This window comes from Notamacropus eugenii, chromosome Y (assembly GCF_028372415.1).
Source record: "Notamacropus eugenii isolate mMacEug1 chromosome Y, mMacEug1.pri_v2, whole genome shotgun sequence".
NCBI classification, from domain to species: Eukaryota; Metazoa; Chordata; class Mammalia; order Diprotodontia; family Macropodidae; genus Notamacropus; species Notamacropus eugenii.
Window position 1 is genome coordinate 12763578 of NC_092880.1, and position 15271 is coordinate 12778848.

Consider the following 15271-nt stretch of genomic DNA (forward strand, 5'->3'; position numbering starts at 1 on the left):
GTATTGTGCTGAAATGGTCTAATTTTAGATTTTAGTGGCTCCAGGAAGGTCTTGCAGCACCTCTTCCTCTTTTCCTACATTGCCAGGTACAACACTGATGCAGCACTCTGAGTTTAACAATCTGTAACTGACTGCACCATTCATTTTTCTTCTTTTAAGAGCTGAGAGGGAATCACACTGTACCTGTTGCCAGTCATTTATTGTCAATGTGTATGTATTTATCCATAATTTCCTTGAAAGAATAATGCGTTCCTCATTTAAAAGAATATAAGCGGACGTGCTGACAGGTAGAAATCTCTCAAATTAAAAAAAAAAGAAGGAAAAAGGAGGGAAAGGAGGCAAAAGGAAGAGATAGGAATGGAAGGAAGGGAAAGAAAAAAATGAAAAGACAAAACAAAGGAAAATGGAAGAGTTACCCTAGTACTTGCAGTGTGCAGAAATTGTGCTTTTAGATTACTTTATTGTTGAAGAATTAGGTGGTAAAAGTAGCCCAAGGCCTGGACTTGGTATCAAGAAGATTTCAGTTCAAATCCAATCTCAGACACTAATCAGATTTGCTATCAACTTAGGGGAAGTTTTATATCTTTGAATGCCTACATAAATAAAATAGAGATAGAGGAGATCAATGACTTGGGCTTGCAGTTGAAAAAGCTAGAAAAAGAACAAATTGAAAATCCCCAAGTAAATACTAAATTAGAAATACTGAAAACCAAAGGAGAGATTAATAAAATTGAAATTAAGAAAACTATTGAATTAATAAATAAAACCAATAGTTGGTTTTATGAAAAAACTAATAAAATTGATAAACCTTTGGTCAATTTGATTTAAAAAAAGAAAGAAGAAAATCAAATTACTAATATTAAAAATGAAAGGGGTGAACTCACCTCCAATGAGGAGGAAATTAAAACAATAATTAGAAACTACTTTGCCCAACTTTATGCCCACAAATTCGATGATCTAAAGGAGATGGAAGAATATTTTAAAAAATACAAATTGCCCAGATTAACAGAAGAGGAAGTTGAATACTTGAACAACCACATCTCAGAAAAAGAAATTGAACAAGCCATCAATGAATTCCCTAGGAAAAAATCTCCAGGGCCAGATAGATTCACAAGTGAATTCTATCAAACATTTAAAGAACAGTTAATTCCAATACTATATAGACTATTTTTGAAAATTGGGGAAGAAGGAGTCCTCCCAAATTCTTTCGATGATACAAATATGGTTTTGATACCCAAACCAGGAAGAGACAAAACAGAGAAAGAAAATTATAGACCAATTTCCCTAATGAATATAGATGCAAAAATATTAAATAAGATTTTAGCAAAACGAATACAGCATCTTATCACGAGTTTAATACATTATGATCAGGTAGGATTCATACCAGGAATGCAAGGCTGGTTCAATATCAGGAAAACTATTAGCATTATTGATCACATCAACACAAAGCTAACAAAAACCACATGATTATCTCAATAGATGCCGAAAAACTTTTGACAAAATACAACACCCATTCCTATTAAAAACAGTGGAGAACATAGGAATAAAGGGAACTTTCCATAAAATAATAAGCACAGTATCTATCTAAAACCTTCAGCAAGCTTTATATGCAATGGGGATAAGCTAGATGCATTCCCAATAAGATCAGGGGTGAAACAAGGATGTCCACTATCAACACTATTATTCAATATGGTACTAGAAATGTTAGCTCTAGCAATTAGACAAGATAAAGATATTGAAGGAATAAGAATAGCCAAAGAAGAAACTAAGTTACCACTCTTTGCAGATGATATGATGATTTACTTAGAGAATCCCAGAGATTCAAGAAAAAAACTACTTGAAATAATAAACAACTTTGGCAAAGTTGCAGGTTACAAAATAAACCCACAGAAATCTTCCACATTCCTATATATTAGCAACAAAGTCCAACAGCAAGAGATAGAACGAGAAATCCCATTTAAAAGCTAGGGTAGACACTATAAAATACTTACGAGTTTACTTGACAAAACAAACCCAGGGATTATATGAACACAATTACAAGACACTTTTTGCACAAGCAAAGCCAGATTTAAGTAAGTGGAAAAACATCAGTTGCTCATGGGTAGGCTGTGCCAATATAATAAAAATGACAATTTTACCTAAATTAATTTACTTATTTAGTGCCATACTAATTAAACTATCAGATAATTATTTTCTACAGCTGAATAAAATAATATCAAAATTCATTTGGAAGAACAAAAGGTCCAGAATATCCAAGGGACTAATGAAAAGAAATGCTTGGGAAGGTGGCCTAGTGCTACCAGACCTCAAGTTGTACTATAAAGCGGCAATTATCAAAACCACTTGGTATTGGCTAAGAAACAGAGAGGTAGACAAGTGGAATAGAGTTGGCACTCAAGACACAGTAGGCAAGGAATATAGCAACCTCCTGTTTGATAAACCCAAGGACCCCAGCTTCTGGGATAAGAACTCACTGTTTGACAAAAATTGCTGGGAAAACTGGATAACGGTGTGGCGGAAATTAGGCATAGACCCATACCTGACACCGTACACAAGAATAAAGCCCAAATGGGTACATGATTTAGGTATAAAGATTGATACCATGAACAAACTGGAGAATCAAGGAATAGTGTATTTATCAGATTTATGGAGAAGGGAAGAATTCTTTACTAAAGGAGAGATAGAAAGCATTATGAAATGCAAAATGGATAACTTTGATTACAATAAACTGAGAAGCTTTTGCACAACCAAACCCAATGCACCCAAAATTCAGCGGGATGTAGTAAATTGGGAAAGAATTTTTACAGCTAAGTTCGGGGATAAAGGCCTCATTTCTAGAATATGTAGAGAACTGACTCAAATGTATAACTATACAAGTCATTCCCCAATTGATAAATGGTCAAAGGATATGAAAAGGCAATTTTTGGAGGAAGAAATTAAAGATATCTATAATCATATGAAAAAATGCTCTAAATCACTATTGATTAGAGAGATGCAAATCAAAACAACTCTGAGGTACCGCATCACACCTATAAGATTGGCAAACATGACAGAAGAAGAAAATGATAAATGCTGGAGAGGATGTGGGAGAGTTGGAACACTAATTCATTGTTGGTGGAGCTGCGAGCGCATCCAACCATTCTGGAGAGCAATTTGGAACTATGCTCAAAGGGCTACAAAAATGTGCATACCCTTTGACCCAGCAATATTGCTACTAGGACTGTATCCCCAAGAGATCGTAAAAATGGGAAAGGGTCCCACATGTACAAAAATATTTATACAGGACTCTTTGTAGTTGCCAAAAACTGTAAGTCAAGGGGATGCCCATCAATTGGGGAATGGCTGAATAAATTATGGTATATGAATGTAATGGAGTACTATTGTGCCATAAGAAATGATGAACAAGAAGACTTCAGAGAGGCCTGGAAGGACCTATATGATCTGATGCTGAGTGAAAGGAGCAGAACCAGGAGAACTTTGTTCACATCAAGGACCACAGTGTGTGAGAGTTTTTTCTGGTAGACTTGGAATTTCATAATAACGCAAGAACTTATTAAAAAAAAATCCCAGTCGTGGTTTTCTAAGGCAAAACGCCTTCCACACTCAGAGAAAGAAATATGGAAGTCATTTGCAGAATGTAGCAGATCATGTTTGTGTGTGTGTGTGTTTTTGTGTATCATGTTTTGATTTGTTGTATGATTTCTTCCATCTATTTTAGTTTGACTACATAGCATGACTATAGTGAAAATGTACTCAATAGGAAAGTATATGTAGAACCTATACAGAATTGTATGCTGTGGTGGGGAGGGAGGGGGGCAGTGGGGGGTAGGTGTGGGGGGGATAAAATCTTAATTTTATGGTAGTGATTGTAAAACATTAAAAATAATAAAATAAAATTAAAGAAAAAGATTTGCTATCGAGAGAAACTCGCTAAACGTATCTCAACATCAGTTTCTTTATCTGTAAAATGGTGATAATAGTAGTGACAATATTTTTGGATCTTTGTGTGGATAAGACGAAATAATTGTAAAATACTTTGAAAATCTTAAAACGCTAAATAAATTTTAGTTGTTGTTATTACTACTGTTGGGATTGGAAGCTCAATTCCGTGTGGACAGTCTCGGGCGGGTAAAGGTGGGAGCTTCTAAATCTTAGAGCTCTCACGAGACCCCCCCCCCCAGGAAACGGCAGGGGATCGAGGTGAACCGAGCTATCTCGAGTAATTCCGCCTCTCCCCGGGAGATACGTGATGGGTGGAGTCTCCCTGCCCTCGAGGTCGTCCCGGAGCTGGGCACACTATTGTTATCTAACAGCACGGTATTCAGATGCAAACTGTGTGGCTGAAGGTTAAGTAGGATTGAGGAAGCCTGAAAGCTCTCTTAGCACGTGAGGAGCCAAGAGGACAGTAGGCTCCGCTTCTCTTCTTTCCTCTCTCCCCTTCCTCTTGGCTACTACTATTATCCTGGGAACATATAATAAGCTCTCAAAAATATCTCTCTGGGTCATCGTTCAGAGATTTAAACAAGTGTACTTTTTGATATTTTTAGCCCTTTTCTCATTCTCTATTTTCAGACCAATAACATTGGTTCCTATTTATTATACTGATTAATTGTTATATAGCAGTGACTAAAATATTTTCATCCTCAGAGTATCTTATTATTAAACAAATGCAATGTAGTGGATCAATGCCTGCACCTTTTTATATCTTAGAAATTCTGGTTCAAAACTTATATCATATACTTATTTGTAATCATGCACATGTCAAATATCTACCAATATATTCATGTCTCACCCCTTAATTTTATTATTTTAGATATCATCCCTACCTATTCAATTCACCCTGTGCCCTCTGTCTATACATATACATACACACACACACACACACACACACACACACACACACACACATTTATATATTCGATCCACCAACTAACTTAATACTGAGAAAAGTCCCAAGAGTTGTAAATGTGATGTTTCCATGTAGGGATGTAAATAGTTCAATGTCAGTAAGTCCTTTATGATTTTGCTTTCCTGTTTACCTTTTCAGGCTTATCTTGATTCTTGCATTTGAAAGACAAATATTCTTTACATCTCTGGTGTTTTCAAAAAGAATGCTTGAAACACCTCTATTTCATCGAATGATATTTTTTTGGGCACTGAAGTATTATACTCAGTTTTAGTGGGTAGGTGATTCTTGGTTTTCCTTTGACTTGCGGAATGTCAAGTTCCAAGCCCTGCAATCCCTTAGTGTAGAAGTTGGTAGGTCTTGTGTTATCTTTATTGTATTTCCACGATACTAGAATTCTTTCTTTATGAATGCTTGTAGTATTTTCTCCTTGACCTAGGAACTCTAGGTTTTGGCTGCAAAATTCGTAAGAATTTTCCTTTTGGAATCTCTTTCAGGAGGTGATTGGTGAATTCTTTCAATTTCTATTTTACCTTCTGCTTCTCAAATATCAAGGTAGTTTTCCTTGATAATTTTGTGGAAAGTGATGTCTAGGCCTTTTTTTATCATGTATTTCAGGGAGACAAATGATTTTTAGATTATCTCACCTTCATCTATTTTCCAGGTCAGTTTTATTTTTCAATGAGATATTTCACATTGTCTTCTATGTTTCCTTTCTTTAGTTTTGTTTTGTAATTTGCTGATTTCTCATCAAGGCATTAGCTTCCAAGTGCTCCATTCAAATTTTTAAAGAACTATTTTCTTCAGTGAATTCTTGACCTCCTTTTCCATTTGGCTAATTCTGCTTTATAAAACATTGTTTTCCTCATTGGCTTTTTGGACCTCTTTTGTCATTTGTGTTAGTCTATTTTTTAAAGTATTATGTTATTCAGCATTTTTTGGGGTCACATTTAGCAAGCTGGTGACTCACTTTTCATGATTTTCTTGCATCCTTCTCATTTCTGTTTCCAATTTTTTCTCCATCTCTCATTTCATTTTCAGCATCCTCTTTGAGCTCTTTCATGGCCTGAGACCATTTCATATATTTTTTGGATGTTTCGAATGCAGAAGCCTCTTTTATGTCTTCCTCTGATGGTATGCTTTGTTCTTGTTCATAAGAAAGAATGGAAGAAAATACCTGTTCACGAAGAACGTAACCTTCTATAGTCTTATTTTTTTCCCTTTTTTGGTCATTTTACCAGTCTGTTACTTGAATTTGAGTCTTTTGTCAAGTGGAGGGGACAAATTTAGGAATCTGTAGGTTTTCACCTCCTCCAAGGTGACACAATCAGGGGAGAGGAGTTTACTCCTCTCCTGGCCTGCACTCTGGTCTGGAAGCAACCACATGTTTTCTTCCCAGGATCTGTGAGTAGAATTACTTCTCCAAAACCTCCACCAGCTCTAGCGCACTAGCTCTCTTCCTCACTCCAAGGTTGCCACTCAGGACTGTGACTTAGATTGGTTGCTTGATTCCCCCAGAGTTTTTAGTCTCTAAAAATAGAAGTTATTTCACAGTGGCTTCCTCTGCCCTGGCCCTAGAGCTCGTGCCCTACCTTGCTCCCTTCTCATCCAGGTGAAAAACTTTGTCACTGACCTTTGAAGCTGTCTTTGGAGTTTGTGTGTTGAGAAATCTAGGAACTGCAGCTGCTGCCCCTTATTGCCCACTCTGAAGCCTCCTCCAGTCCTGTCCTAGCTGCACCTGCTGAGTCCTGTGTGATACACCTTTCCTATTCACCTTACATGCTGCCTTGGACAGGAAATCCCTTTTATGTTGTCATTTTGTGGCTTCTGCTGCTCTATAATTTGTTTAGAGTCATTTTTAACAGACATTTTATGGGATATGGGAGTAGAGCTAGAGCAGGTCTGTCCTTCTACTCTACCTTCTTGGCTCCTCCCCCCCTTACTTTGTGTTCAAAATCCTTTCTGAGCTCTTAGTTGGCCTAAGACTAATTCATATTTTTCTATGAGGCTTTGGATGTAGAAGTTTGACTTTGTCATTTTGTATTTGTATACTTTTGTCTTTTTCACCTACATAAGATTCTACAGTCTGATTATTTTTCTCTGGTTTTCACTCATTTTGGCAAGTATTTACTTGACTTTTGAGTTGTTTGTCAAGGTTGTTTTCTGCTTCAGTGTGGTTAGGGGTGTACTGTTAGCTGCTTGATCCTTCCACAATCTGTGAGCCTAGAGTTCCAGAAAGAGTTCTTGCTGCTGTTGCTGGATGCTCTTCAACAGGCTCCTCCATCCCCTCCATTACTCTAAGGCTGTGGCCTGGCCACTCTACTCTCTCACTGAGGTTCCACAGGGTATTTCCACTGACATTCAAATTTTTCCAATTATTTTGGGACCATGAAGTCTGGAAACCAACACAGGTGCAAGAGATTAAGTTCCCCCAAGACCTGCTCAGGTCCCATCAGTGCCTACGTGACCCATGTTGGACTGCACTCTGCTCCTAGTATGGTGCAATAGACATTTCTCAGGGACCTTCTAGGCTGTCTTGGGTTGGAGATTTGCTTCCCTCCATCATTCTGTAGGTACTGTAAATCCAGGATTTTTTAGAATCATTTTTTTCAGGTTTTTGGCTGGGTTTGGGGAGAGTTTCTAGAAAGTCCATGCTGTTACTCTGGCATCTTGGTTCCACCCCAAAAGTTCTTGATTATACTAAGAAAGAATAAAATTTTGAACCCTATGACGCAGAGATCTTATTGCTAGAGAGTTATCCTAAAGAAGCTAAAGATAGAATCAAAGCCTATACCAAAATATTAAGAGCAAAACTTTTGCCATTGCAATGAATTGACAATAAAGAGGTTATTAATTGCACTAAGCTGTTATTAAGCACAGGTAAGGAGGGAAGAAATAATTCTGGATCACTGAGTATAATCCAAGCTTCAGGTATAGTGCAGTAATCTCCTTGACCTACTAGAAAACTCACACTTTCATTATATAATATAAATTTGTTAATTCAGAATTTGAATGTATTTAAAATAAAATATTGATCTGGTAAAAAAAAAAATAGCATATTCTGATGCCCAAAGTCATTGATTTCCTTCTTCTCAGTATTTTCTTGTTATCTTCTCTTGATCTCATTCCTCAAGTGATGTCGTGTGTCTGTGAAAGGACAGTCAGTGAATATTTTTAGAAAGGAGAATCTATAAACATGAAAGTAAAGTAAGTGAAAGTTCTCTCCCCCGTATTCGGGGTTGATCATTTACAAGTATGTCCCAAAGCTCAGTTTTCTTTGGGCATGAATATTGGTCAGTATGATTTACTTCCTAAAAGGCCTATAGGCACTGAGGCTTATAAGGTGTTTATAGATCATCACTTTGATGAGGCAGAGACTATTATGCTAAAGACCACAGTCTATGACAAGTATGTCTTAATGGGTGCAGCCCTGTACTACATGAACTCAATATACATATATCTACGTTTGCAGATTTTGAGCATGGATTCGGCAGAGTGATTCCTGCATTCCTTGATTCAGATATTCTTCATGTCTCTTTTATCTTTCTATGATAGATGGCATCACTTATTTTCATGCAAAATTAAATTAACACCTTTACTGGCATTGATCTATTTCAGCACTCATACAATTGATGTCATGGTGGTGGTTAACTGAACATTCATCTGTATAACCATTTTTTCCCTTTGCTTTCTATTAAAGAACCAACTTGAAGTGTTTCTGTGTGTATATACATTTTATAATTTAAATTGTCAAGTTTGAAACTGGAGAAGAGATAAATATTAATCCTTCTTGGTATAGTTTAGTGACTATGTATGTAGATCTCTGCACGCTCTCTCTCTCTCTTTCTTTCTCTCTCTCTCTTTGTCTCTGATTTTTCTGTCTCTTTCTCAGTGTTTCTGACTCTTTGTGTGGCTGTCTGTCTCTCTCTACTTGTTTCTATTTCTCTCACTGTCTCTGCCTCAGTCTGTCTCTCTGTCTCTGTTTCTTGAATGTGTCTAACTTTTTATAAGGATCTGAACTCTGAACCCAACAGGATCTTGATTAAGTTGTGTCCTTCCTTTCTGTTTTCATTTTCAACATGGCTAATATGGAAACAATTTTCGTGACTATGCAGGTATAAACTATCTGAAATTGCTTGTCATCTCAAGGAAATAAAAAAGGAAGGGAAGAAAGTATGGGGAGAGGGAATGTGGAACTCAAAATTTGTAACAGAGTAATGTTAAAAAATGTTTTATTACATGTAATCATAAGAAATAATAAGATATTTTTTCCAAAAGACACCTCTGCTCTGAAGCAATCTTTCTAACCTTCAAATAAAGTTGGAGGCCTTTTCTTGTTATTGGCTAATTTATTAACAGAAAAGGAAATCGTCTATTAAACACTTGTTGCATGCCATGTACTCTCCTAAGAGCTGGAGATACAAATAGTAAAACAGGAATTCTTTACTTTCAAGAAGTATAAATCCTAAATGGGAGACACAATGGATTAAAGAGAGGTCACTTTTATGGCAAATGTAAAGTCCTTGTTTTAGTTAGGAATTGAAATATGCAGGACAGATGGTCAATCACTGAAAATCGTAAGATTTGACAACGTCAGTGAACACAAATTGGTGACTTTTAAGAAGAGGGGACTGAGTCCAAGGGTTAGAGTGGAAAGGATCTATGGGGTATTTAAGGAAGAGCAGGGAAAGGAGTGTGAGAGGTCAACGTCCTACTGATAACAGACATCTAGAATCAGATTGGAGCTAGACAATAGGGGTTAGTGGGAGGAAGACACAATTTTCTGGTTTCCAGTTACGGAAGCTAGTAATGGAGCTTTTAGTAAGGATGTCTTTTGTGGAGGTAGGGCTTCACATAGTTTTCTTTTCTACTTTTAACACCACCTACCAAATAATTGTTGCAATACATTCAGGTAATTTCAGAGCTATGCTGAAAGCAAATTAATCGAATGTGTATTTGTGGGTGCGTACTTGTGTGTGTACATACATGCACGCATGTGTGCTTGTGTGTGCATGTGTTTATTTATGTGCACTAGGGGATTTTGGATTCTTATACATAGAGTACACAAAGAGATTATTATAAAAAGGATTGGATTTGTTAATTTTGGTGCATATTTATAATTTCATTGGTGTGAGCAACTCTTTTCTATATAAATTGCTAATGATCAACCAACAAGTATTTATTACCCACTATGTGAATGGAAATTCACAAATATCTGTAATCCAGGTTTATGGAGGTGACAATGAATTTTGTGGGATTATTGCATTACCCATGGTCAGATGACTAGTGTGTTAGAGGGGTACCTTGAACCCCAAAACTTCTTGGCTTTAATGTCAGCCCTGTAGTCAGTATGTATTTTTTTTTAATGAATAATGGATTTAAAATTCATGAGTTCCTTAAAGAGTAAATAGTCCTTCCCCTTAATTTCACAAAGGAGGACACCGTGGATCTGAGAGAATAAGCCAATTGCCTAAGGGCCTGCTGAGAGGGACAGAGTCTGAATTTGAATCCTTGTTCTCTGACTCCACATTCAGTTCTTGTTACATTGAATCAGCTCACTCCTCATTCAATGACAACTTACATAAAGATGGTATATTATTTCACAATGGAGAAAGTGCTACCTTAGAAGGGTTGGACATTCTAGTCATTCACATTTTAGTTTCATCTTCCTGATGACTGTTCTATTTGAAATTTAGCTAAAATTAGCCACAGTGGAGAAATTAGATATGTAGTTCAAAATGTCATCACTTATGTGGGTGAGGTAACACAGTGACTTGCCCTCTGTTCAGCAGCAAATTCCTCATCAATGATCTTTGTCTCAAAATACATGGGGGGCAAATTGTGGAGAGCAGTTAGTACCATTTTCTGCAAAGAGAAAAATTTGAAAACCAGTTTTGAAGGAGGAAATATGCACATTTTCTCTCCCGTTGGTGCTTTGAGAACAGGCTTTTTTTTGTTTTTGTTCCATTTTTGTTGTTGTTGCTGTTTGTTAGTTTGTTTGTTTTACTTTTCAAAGACACTACTTGGTACAGTTTCCGACACATAGTGGCACGCAACATTTATTGACTTGAACGGTCCTGAAGAAGTTGAGTACAGGAAAGGACTTATTAAGCATTTCAGGATACAATATATTACCTCCTAGATAATAGCATTCATGAAGAGGGTGCCACTTGCCAGAGAGGATGGCTTCAGGTGACCTCAGTCAGGGAGCAAGAAAAAAGGTCAAATATCCCAGGGGAGAACAAGAGACACAGAGTCTCCTGAAGCATCCTTTTGAAGAAAAGAATAATAAACTTTTGAGTCTAAGTGAAGAAAATATGATGGAAAGATCCTTGAATTGAAATTAGAAGACCTATGTCGATTTCCAGACATAAGTTTTACTGCTTGTGTAGCTATAAGGAAATAATTTCAACTCTCAGTTTCTCCCTCAATAAAATCAAGGTAACAGTATTTATAGTAATTAGTAATTACCTCCAGTGATAGATTCAGAGAATCTATCAGAATAATTTTTGATGTGCTATGTAATTATTCTGTGGTTTGTCAGAGCTTTGTTGTTGCTGCTTTGAAATGCACTTTTTATAAAAACAGCTAAATAAAATACTCACTTGATCCTACCCACTCCTAGAGCTAATGTCTGCCAGTCTTCTTTTCTCTTTTCTTTGGTATACTCAGTGACTTTGGGCCATTCATTTTTTTTCACCTCTTGGCATGATTGATTGATGGCTCCTCCTTCTGGATATTTTCTTTTGCCTGGGCTTTTTTGGTTCTCTTCTTACCTATCTGACTTGCTCTATGTGGCTGTGCTCCAGCACTTTATTTTGAACCTTCACTTCTCCACACTTTCTCAGAGCAAATTCACTGGATTCCATCATCTCTCTAGAATCCTCCTAGATCTGTACATCAAAGATTAAAATTGTATATCTTTCATGAACTCTCATCCCACATCATCTAGCTAATCCATCTGGTCATCTCCAAGGGACCTCAGAATCAACATGTAAACCACAAAGCTCATTATCTTTCATACTTAACTCGCACAACCTCTTAAATACTTGTTTTCTGTCCATGGAACTTCCATTCTTTTAATTTCTCAGCTTCCCAACATTAGAGTTGACTTCACCTTTTTTTTTTATATTCCTTCATGTCTAAATTCTTTGCTGATTTTACCGCAACAACACAACTAACATCAGTCCCCTTCTCCTCAGTGGTGTGATTACAACATGAGTTCGGGTCCAAAGCGTATGTTACTTAGGACCCAGAAAGTTATAAACAGCCTCCAAATTTTTAGTGATGCATTTTTCCTCTCTTTCTCCCATTTATTCTCTATCCACCCATGAAAAGGATATTCCTATAGCATAATTCTGACTATGTCATTTCTGAGCTCATAAATATTGTATACATCCTGATTACCTCAAGGATAAAATATAAAGTATTCTATTTATCAATTAAAAATGGTAATATGACTTCAACCCATTATTACAGATGGATTTCACATTCCTCTCAGTGACTCAATATACATTTCAGACGATTGGTTCTATTTGATATTTTCTATAAATGGCATTCCATGTCCTCTGTGTTTGTGTCTTTATCAGGTATATTCTCCTTCCATGCTTTTCTGTCTCAAAAGCTTTAGCCACCTTTTCAATGATTGGTTCAAGGTCCACATCTTCCATGTTGTCTTTCTTGAACTTCCAATTCTTAGTTCTATTTCACCCACAAAATTACTTTATTATGTATTTTGTGTACTTTTGGTATTTCCTCACCTTTCCTTATATCTCTCCCCTAAAATCCAAGCACTTGGAGAGTGTGTACTGTTGTATTTTTGGTTGTATTTTTAGTAATCATGCCTGGCACACAACAGTTTACTTAAATGAACTCACTTGAGACTTCTTTATCCATAGTGTAAAGAAAGGAATACCATTAAGTATCAGCTGTGAACTTGAGGCTACTATCACTACTCAAGGCCATATTCCTTTTGATGAATACACACTCACACAAACACACACATGTATGTATGTATATATGTAAATATATATGTATATATAGTGTGTGTGTATACATATATATACAGATTATACATATATACATGTAAGTATATATGTGTGTAAATGTTTATATATACACACACATATCTGTATCTATAGACCTAACTACATATAACTACACCAATTTCATGTCTAGTTTTTACTCCACTTCCCCTTTTAGTCTTCCCTCCTTCTCAAGTATTCTCAAGTAAAAGAGAAAATAAATTCATGCTGGGTTTCTCTTTGAATTATATATATAATGTCATGAAAAAAATGCTGTGGAGTGGAACTCAGAACTTGGTTTAAATTTAGAATCTTACCTTAAGTGGTTTTGTGACCACACCAATGAAATAAGAATCGTTATTATTTGTTATTTTAATTTATGCTATTGATTTTTTCCGCATCATTTCAGATGGACTGATTTTTTTTCCTGCATTATGTGGCTGCACAAAAAAAGTCCATGGAGAACATAAACAATATGATTGAATTCATCTTCTGGGGACTTTCTCAGAAGCCAGAAATAGAGAAGGTATGTTTTGTAGTGTTCACCTTTTTTTAGTGCAATTATTCTTCTGGGTAACCTCCTCATAATAGCAACAGTCTGCACTGGTAATCTTTTCAATTCAGCCATGTACTTCTTCCTAAATTACTTATCTTTTGTACACATTTGCTACTCCTCTGTCATAGCCCCCAAGATTATTGCAGACTTATTGGTACTGCAGAAAAGGATCAGCTTTGCAGGTTGCATGACCCAACTGCTTGAGGTTACTTTGGCTGCAAAGAGGTCTTCATTCTCACAGTGATGGCTTATGAGAGACATGTAGTCATATGTAGGCCTTTACACTACATGACCATTATGGACCGAGACAGGTGCAATAAGATGCTGTTGGGAACATGGGTGGGTGGTTTTATACATTCCATCATCCAAATGGCACTGGTAGTTCAGTTGCCTTTCTGTGGTCCTAATGAAATTGATCACTATTTTTGTGATGTGCAACTTGTACTGAAACTTGCCTGTAGTAACACCTATGTTGTAGGGGCTATGGTGACAGCCAAGAGTGGAACCATTGCTCTAGGGAGCTTTCTTATCTGGGTGATCTCCTACACAGTCATCCTGGTGTCCTTGAGGAAACAGTGAGCTTAAGTTAGGCACAAAGGGCTCTCTACCTGTGATTCCCACATAGCTTTGGTCATCATATTTTTTGGACCCTGCACGTTCACGTATATGAGGCCTGACACAACTTTTTCAGAAGATAAGATGGTCACAGTGTTTTATATTATCGTCACCCCCATGTTGAACCCTTTGATTTACATATTGAGAAATGCAGAGGTAAAGAATGCCATGATGAAGTTATGGACCAGGAAAATCTTTCTATGGAAATAATTCATACAAGAGTAGAAACTGTTTCCTTTCTTTCCCCAAGATGTCAGAAGTACCTTGTAAATGAGACATTTCCTCTTTTTCCGTTTCCCCCACCTCTTATACTTTCTTCTTGAATCACTCATATAATGAGACATTGTCACTCTACCTATCAATAACTAGTTATTAAATATATTCTAAGTATCATGCACTGGGGTAGCAAGGTGGCACAGTCGATAGAGTGCTTGGCCTGCAATCAAGAACACTCATCTTCCTGAGTTCTTATCTGACCTAGGATACTTACTAGCTGTGTGACGCTGGGTAAGTCACTTTATGCTATTTGCCTTAGTTTCCTCATCTGAGAAATGAACTAAAGAAGGAAATGTTATATCACCACAGTATCTTTGCCAGGATACTCCCAAGTGGAATCATGAAGAGTCACACACAAATGAAATAATGAAACAATAACCAGGTACTTTGCTAGATTAAGGGGATATGAATATAAAATTGAGTCATAACATCATAAATTTAGAGTTGGAGAACATGTTAGAGGCTATTTCATCAAATGACTGGAACAAATGGACTCACTGAGTAAGGAAAGAGATTTCTAATCTTATAGAGAAAATTAAGGCCCCCAAAGTTAAGCCAATGAGGCTTTTTAAGCTCTTTGCAACGATAGTAAATAATGAGGAAAAAAGGAAAAATCAGAACAGTTAAGCACATTCAATGATCTCACCATCTAATACACCTCAAGGGAGATGATAAGAGATTGTCCAAAATCATTTGACTATTTAGTATCAGGAGCAGGATTCACATGTAGATCTTATACTGCATTGGTCTGTTACACAAAGAGGACCAAAAACCACAGGCAATAATATCGACTTATATTTCTAAACATTTACAGAGCACTTTCTTTCCAAAAACCTTATGAGTCAAGGTTTATTAACCCTTTGATTCATATGAGGAAACAAGGTTAAAGAGGTT

General features: G+C 36.6%; 1 pseudogene; it reads left to right on the forward strand.

Annotated features, from left to right (window-relative positions):
- Positions 1–13387: 13387 nt before the first annotated feature.
- On the forward strand, positions 13388–14394 carry LOC140516801 (olfactory receptor 4S2-like; annotated as a pseudogene).
- Positions 14395–15271: the final 877 nt, after the last annotated feature.